This window comes from Dendrobium catenatum, unplaced genomic scaffold, assembly GCF_001605985.2.
Source record: "Dendrobium catenatum unplaced genomic scaffold, ASM160598v2 fragScaff_scaffold_153, whole genome shotgun sequence".
NCBI classification, from domain to species: Eukaryota; Viridiplantae; Streptophyta; class Magnoliopsida; order Asparagales; family Orchidaceae; genus Dendrobium; species Dendrobium catenatum.
In genome coordinates, this window is record NW_021318615.1 from 480680 (window position 1) to 487627 (window position 6948).

Below are 6948 nucleotides of genomic sequence, written 5' to 3' on the forward strand. Positions count from 1 at the left end.
TTGATCAATAGATTTTCCCTTAAGGTCCTTATCCAACTGAACTGAAGAACTCATAGGTGTACAAATAGGTTTAGCATTGTCCATTTAATACTTTTTGAGGATGTCCTTAACATACTTCGACTGGCTAAAAAATGTTCCTTCCTCAAGTTGTTTAATGCTAAATCCTAGAAAGTAACTTAAATCTCCCATTAAGTTAATCTCAAATTCACTACTCATTATCTTAAAAAATTCATCATAAAGATTTTTATCAGTAGATCCAAAGATGATGTCATCAACATAAATTTGTACAATGAGTATATCTTCTCTTAATTTCTTTAAAAAGAGAGTTGTATACACACTTCCTTTTCAAAAGATCTCTTAAGTAGAAAAGTGCTCAACCTCTCATACCAAGCCCTAGGTACTTGTTTCAATTCATATAAGGCATTTTTTAACTTAAACACATGATTTGAGTATTTTGAATTTTCAAAACATGGAGGTTGTTCTACAAACACATCCTCTTGAATTAATCCATTTAAAAAGGCATTTTTAACATCCATTTGAAATAGCTTAAATCCTCTAAAATAGGCAAATGCTAACAAAACCCTAATTGCTTCAAGTCTAGCTACATGGGCAAAAGTTTTCTCAAAGTCAATCCCTTCAATCTGATTATACCCCTTAGCCACCAATCTAGCTTTATTTCTAACAATTACTCCTGAGTCATTCAATTTATTCTTGAATATCCATTTAGTTCCTATTACATTTTGATCCTTTGGCCATGCAGTTAATTCCCAAACTTCATTTCTCACAAATTTATTCAATTCTTCTTGTATAGCCAATATCCAAAATTCATCTAAAATTACTTGATCAATATTTGTGGGATCTATCATTGAAATAAATGTTGAGTGATTGACTTCTTTATTCAGTCCACGCATAGTCCTAACACCCTCACTAGGTTCACCTATAATTAATTCCTTTGGGTGATTTTTAGAAAATCTCAATTCTCTAGGTAACAGTTTTTCTATCTCCAAATTCTCATCCAAATTAATTTTCTCAATCTTTTGTGTGTCAATTCCTATCTCATCTTCTTCAACAATCTGCTCTTCCAAAATACAAGATTCATCAAATACAACATGTGTGGTCTCCTCAACAATCAAAGTTCTTTTATTGAATACCCTATAAGATTTTTCAACACTAGAGTATCCTATAAAAATTTCTTCATCTGATTTTGGATCAAATTTTCCTAAGGAAGATTTTTCATTGTTATGTATGATCACCTTACATCCAAAGACATGTAAATATAACAAATTAGGTGTTCTTCCCTTAAGTAACTCATAGGGTGTTTTATTCAAACCCGATCTGATGTTCACTCTATTCAGAATATAATATGCAGTGCTAACCGCTTCAGCCCAAAAATATTTCGGAAGTGAATATTCTGCCAACATAGCTCGAACAGATTATATTAATGTTCTATTTTTCCTCCTGACTATCCCATTCTACTGAGAGGTCCTAGGTGCAGAAAAATTGTGAGCAATCCCTTTCTACTTACAAAAATCCTCAAAATTTTCATTTTTAAATTCTCCTCCATGATCACTTTGAATAGTCAAAATCTCACATACTAGTTTCCTCTGAATCCAAGTAGAGAAATTTCTAAAATCCTCGAATGATTCACTCTTATAATATAGAAATCTAATCCATGTGAATATAGAAAAATCATATACAATCACAAATTTATATACCTTCCCTTATAGACTTACAGTTCCAACTGGTCCAAAAAGATCCATAAGTAAAATCTTCAATGGTTTACTAGATCTATGATCCTTGTTGGACTGAAAAGATGACTTCACCTATTTTCCTAATTGACAAGCATCACATAAGTGATCCCTAGTAAAGTCTAGTTTTGGTATACCTCTAACTAAGTTCTTTTGGGTAATCCTTTTAAGGTTTTTCATGCTAGAATGACAAAAGTCTCCTATGTCAAAGCCATGACTCATCAGAAACAATTTTTAAATAAAAAGTAATAGGAGTTTTGATACAATTTAAATCTAGCATATAGGCATTATTTACCCTTAAACCATGCAAAACATCAATACTATTTAGGCTTAATATGCAGCTAGTAGGAAAAAAATTTGATACTGTATCCTTTGTCACATAGCTGGCTAATGCATAACAGATTATGCTTTAAGCCTTCCACAAGTAATATATTTTTAATAAAAAATTTTCAAGATTTCCAATCATACCTAATCTAACCACCTTCCTTATGGTGTTATCTCCAAGTGTTACCCTACCTCCACTCCTGGCTTCCAGTGATATAAATTGCTTAGTGTCTCAAGTCACATGACTTGAGCAACCGCTGTCCAGGTACCATATGCTATAACGAGGCCTTGTGTGAGAGTGAGCCTGTAAAATCATCAAATGTTAGACCTGGGAATCTAAACCGGTTTGGGTTCACCTCTTGACAACTTATAAATAGATGCATGTATTATATGTGTAGGTTTATGCATCTTAGGTTTCCACACCAAATAAGTTTTTCTGTCCAATGTACAGGTGTGTGTTATATGTCCAAACAATCCACACTTATAGCATTTGATTACAGGAAATGGATTTCTTAAACTTCTATAATTATTCTATCTTTCCATGGATTGTTTAAATTTTAGATACAAAATAGGATTCGTAAAATCTTCAAGTCTTAGGGGTATCCTATTTTCCTCCAGAGCTTTTATTTTCAGTTTGAGAAATATTCATATCTTCCAATATTTGATTTGTATAATTCATCCGATATTTATTGCTCTCTGATTCATCTTTAAAATCCTTAAATTATTTTTCCAGTTCTGTATAGCATGATCTTTCTTAAGGATTTCTTATTCTCTTTGTAAATCTTATAATTCTAAGTTTATACTAGTATGTATTTTCTTTAACTTTCTATATGCATCATGTATGCATTCAGAGACTTCTAAAAGTTCATTGTAAGTCAAGTTACATACCTCTTCTTGATCTGACTGATCAAGATTATCGGCCATCAAGCATAGATTGGTGACTTCCTCTTCCTTTTCAATCTTTGACGAGTCTGAAGTTGAGTCCACCCATAAAGCTCTTTGGAATTTCTTCTTGCCTTTCTTCATCTTTGGTTTGTCCTCCACCTTCTCCTTGGTAGGAGTGACTTTGAGTTTTGGGCATTCTGACTTAATGTGTCAGGGTTTCCTGCATTCATAACAAATCACATTGTTAGAAACCTTGACATTTCTATTGAACTTACCTCGATTCCTTTGCTGGCGTCTCTTTTGCTTCTTCTTCAGAAAGCTTTTGAACTGCCTAGTCATTAGTACAATATCATCTTCATCCTCAGGTTGAGATAATTCACTCTCTAATTCCTCGAATTTCAGTGCTATGTTCTTCTCCCTTTCGTGGTTCACCTGCTTCAATCTTTCTTTGACTCACTCCTTGCTCGTAAGCAATTAGAGATCCAAGAAGATTATCAATAGAGTAAACATTTAAGTTTTTAGATTATGTAATCATAGTTAGTTTAGCATCATAAGTAGTAGACAAACAACGAAGTATCTTATTAACCATTTCAGCGTTAGTTAGTTTCCTACCCAAAGCATACAAAGAAGTGACTATCTGACTGAATCTTGTGTACATGTCAGAAAAAGATTCATTTGGTTTTATGTGAAACATTTTATAGTCATGCAATAAGATGTTTAATTTAGACTGTTTAACTTCATTTGTTCCTTCATAAGTTATACAGAGTCTATCGCATATATCCTTTCCATTCCTGCAAGTGGAAACCCACATGTAATCTTTAAATTTAAGAGCACAAAAGAAACTATTTAAATATTTAGCATTTAGTTGTGCTAGTTCACATTATTCTAGTCTAGTCTGCAAAGGGAATTTGAACTCTAACACTGTCAATTGAATTAGTTGATTTTGTATAACCTTCCTGAACTAGGATCCACATACGGTAATCTAGTGATTATAAAAATGTTGATATTCATGTTTTCCAAAAATCAAAAAGAATATTGTCAAATAAGGGAGGTCTAGTGATCGAATACCCTTCAGGTGTGTTTCGATTTCCAAACATAGCCATGGTTGTTAATAAAAAAGTAGTCTAAATTTATGGTTTTGAAACTAAGCTATGATACCACTTGTTGAAACTTGATAAATATAAGTTAGGTTGTTAGACCTAAGCTTTTATCCCAATGGCTAACCAAGAGGGGGGGGGGGGTGAATTGGTTATTTTAAAAAACTACTCCCCTTATTAAAAAATATTTTACCATTTAAAAAATTGATGAAATTATTTTTGAATTTTTAAAGTAATTTTTCAACCACAGATAATATCAACACAGAAAATAAATAAAAAGCAGCAGAAAAATAAAAGACATAAGATTTATAGTGGTTCAGTCAAACACGACCTATATCCACTCCCTGAAGTTTTCCACTTTAGGTACTACACTATTACCACTAGTGACTCTCCTTTTGCTCCCACAACAAGGTGGAGCAGCCTTCACAAAAACTCTCTTCCATCACTACCTGGTGAGGCATAGAACCATCGTCCTTTTACACTCTCCAAGTGTAAGTAGAGAACCTCCCGTTGTTCACACTATCCACGTGTCGACAGAGAACCGTTGTCCTTTTACACTCTCCAAGTGTAGGCAGAGAACCTTCCGCTGTTCACACTATCCATATGTTGACAGAGAACCATTATCCTTTTACACTCTCCAAGTGTAGGTAGAGAACCTTCCATTGTTCATGCTATCCATGTGTCGGTAGAGAACCGTCATCCTTTTACACTCTCTAAGTGTTGGCAGAGAACCTTCGGTTGTTCACACTCCTCTAGTGTCTGTAGAGAACCAGATATTCTTGAATGATCTTCTCATAAGAAATCTAGAAGAACAAGAGAAAAGAGTGAAGTAACAACAAATTATAAATTGGGATCCTTTCCTTTGAGTAACATTAGTGAACCCTTCACACTCTAGTAGTAAAAAATCTCCCTCTAATTCTCTCACTCGCTCTCTTCTTCAAATTTCCTTCAATATGCATGAAGACCAAAAGCCAAAAAGATTCTATGACAGTCCAAACTGGACTATATATAGAAAAGACACGAAAAATCATCCAAAAATTATAATTTTCAAATTTGGACCATCCACGATCGTTTTGTACGATCTAATTTCATAAGTACAAATAGTATAAAAACTGCTGCATATGAAATTAATATGAGTTGGTACGAATTACATTTGTACTCGATCATTATTTGATACGAACATAGTTTATTTGGTATGAAAAGTTATTCTCAAAATTCATCGGTACAAATATGCTGGACGAATTTAAAGTTTCCATAATAGAGAAAATCATCCTGGGACGAACTATAAATATTGTCAGGACGAATAGTTCATTTTGCCAAATCACGAGCATATCATCCTGGGATGAACAATAAATATAGTTTGGACAAATAGTTTATTTTGGAAAAACCCAAGCACATCATCCTGGGATAAACGATAAATATTGTCTGGACGAACCACATCCAGAGAACATCGTCCTGGGATGAACGATAAATATCATCTAGACGAATAATATCCAGAGAACATCATCCTAGGATGAATGATAAATATCGTATGTATGAACAACATCCAGAGAACATCATCCTGGGACGAATGATAAATATCATCTGGATGAACGATACTTAGAAATAAATTTAACCCTTATCTGTTCATTCCATTGCTCTTGCAGGAGTAACTGACCAGATCATCCCGTATGAATATAGTTTGTACTGTACGATCAGTTTTAAAACAATTATGAATTTTAAAGTTCTCCCCTGTTGTGTGTGCACTAAGTTATTCAATTATAATCACACTCTCTCAAACTCAAATAAAAATAAAATTACATACTCTAATTTTACAACACATTCTAAGCTGAACTTGATTTGAAGTCTTCAACAATCTGGAGTATGATTTTTCTAAAAATGTTAGTACACACAAGAGCAAATATAGATTTTTTAAAATTTGTTAGGAGAAAATTATAATAAAAATAATAATATTTGGAATCATCAAAACATACAAGTTGCAAGTGTATAAAACATGCAAAGCTAAGCAGCAACTCTCTCAACAGATACCATGCTGACATTACTTCTCTCCACGATCTCCTCATGTAGTTAAAAGTCCAAAGGAAGGAAAGTCTCTCTCTCTCTCTCTATCTCTCTCTCTCTCTCTCTCTCTCTCTCTCTCTCTCACTCTCTTCACTCTCCCGATCACACGCTTCTTTTACTCCTTAATCATTATTTGACTCTTCTCCTTCGACGATGTTCCCTTCGGGTCAAATTGGAAGTTACGACATTTCGATCGGAATAAACGATTGGGAGCTGGCTTGCTGTGGACTTCTCTACCTCCTTCATGGTTGTCCAACTTCACCCTCTTGATGGATTTCGCTTCCCATCGAATTGGAAGTTAGACTCTTTGATTGGAAGTGGGACGGACGCCCGCTCGCTGCGATGAAAACATTCTCTATTTTATGTGCTTCTCTGATCCTTTTGTGGCTATTCAACTGCGCTCCTTCGGCTCCTTCTCTATTGTTCAATGCCGAATCAAAAATTGTGGCATTTTAATCGAAAAGAAGAACGGGAGCTCGCCACTGTGAAAGTAATTTTCTCCCTTTTGGGAGTTTATTTGGCCTAATCCTGTAAACCTCCTTAATAAAAAAAATGCATCATAATTATAATTATTTAATTAAAATTAATTAAATAATTTTAATTAAATAATTATAATTAATCTAATTAATTATAATTAATTAAAAAAAAAGAAGAAGGACCCTCCTCTTGCCAATATCCATGTGCCACGAGCCTCCACCGCCGGTCCACCTACACGAATGTAGAAGTTCCCCTAACCGCTCATATAGCGTGAGGGGGACAAAATTAAGTACCCATACTTGGGGAAATCCATATGCTCTTTTCAACAGGTTCTTAAGACCCCATAGAGCTCATGT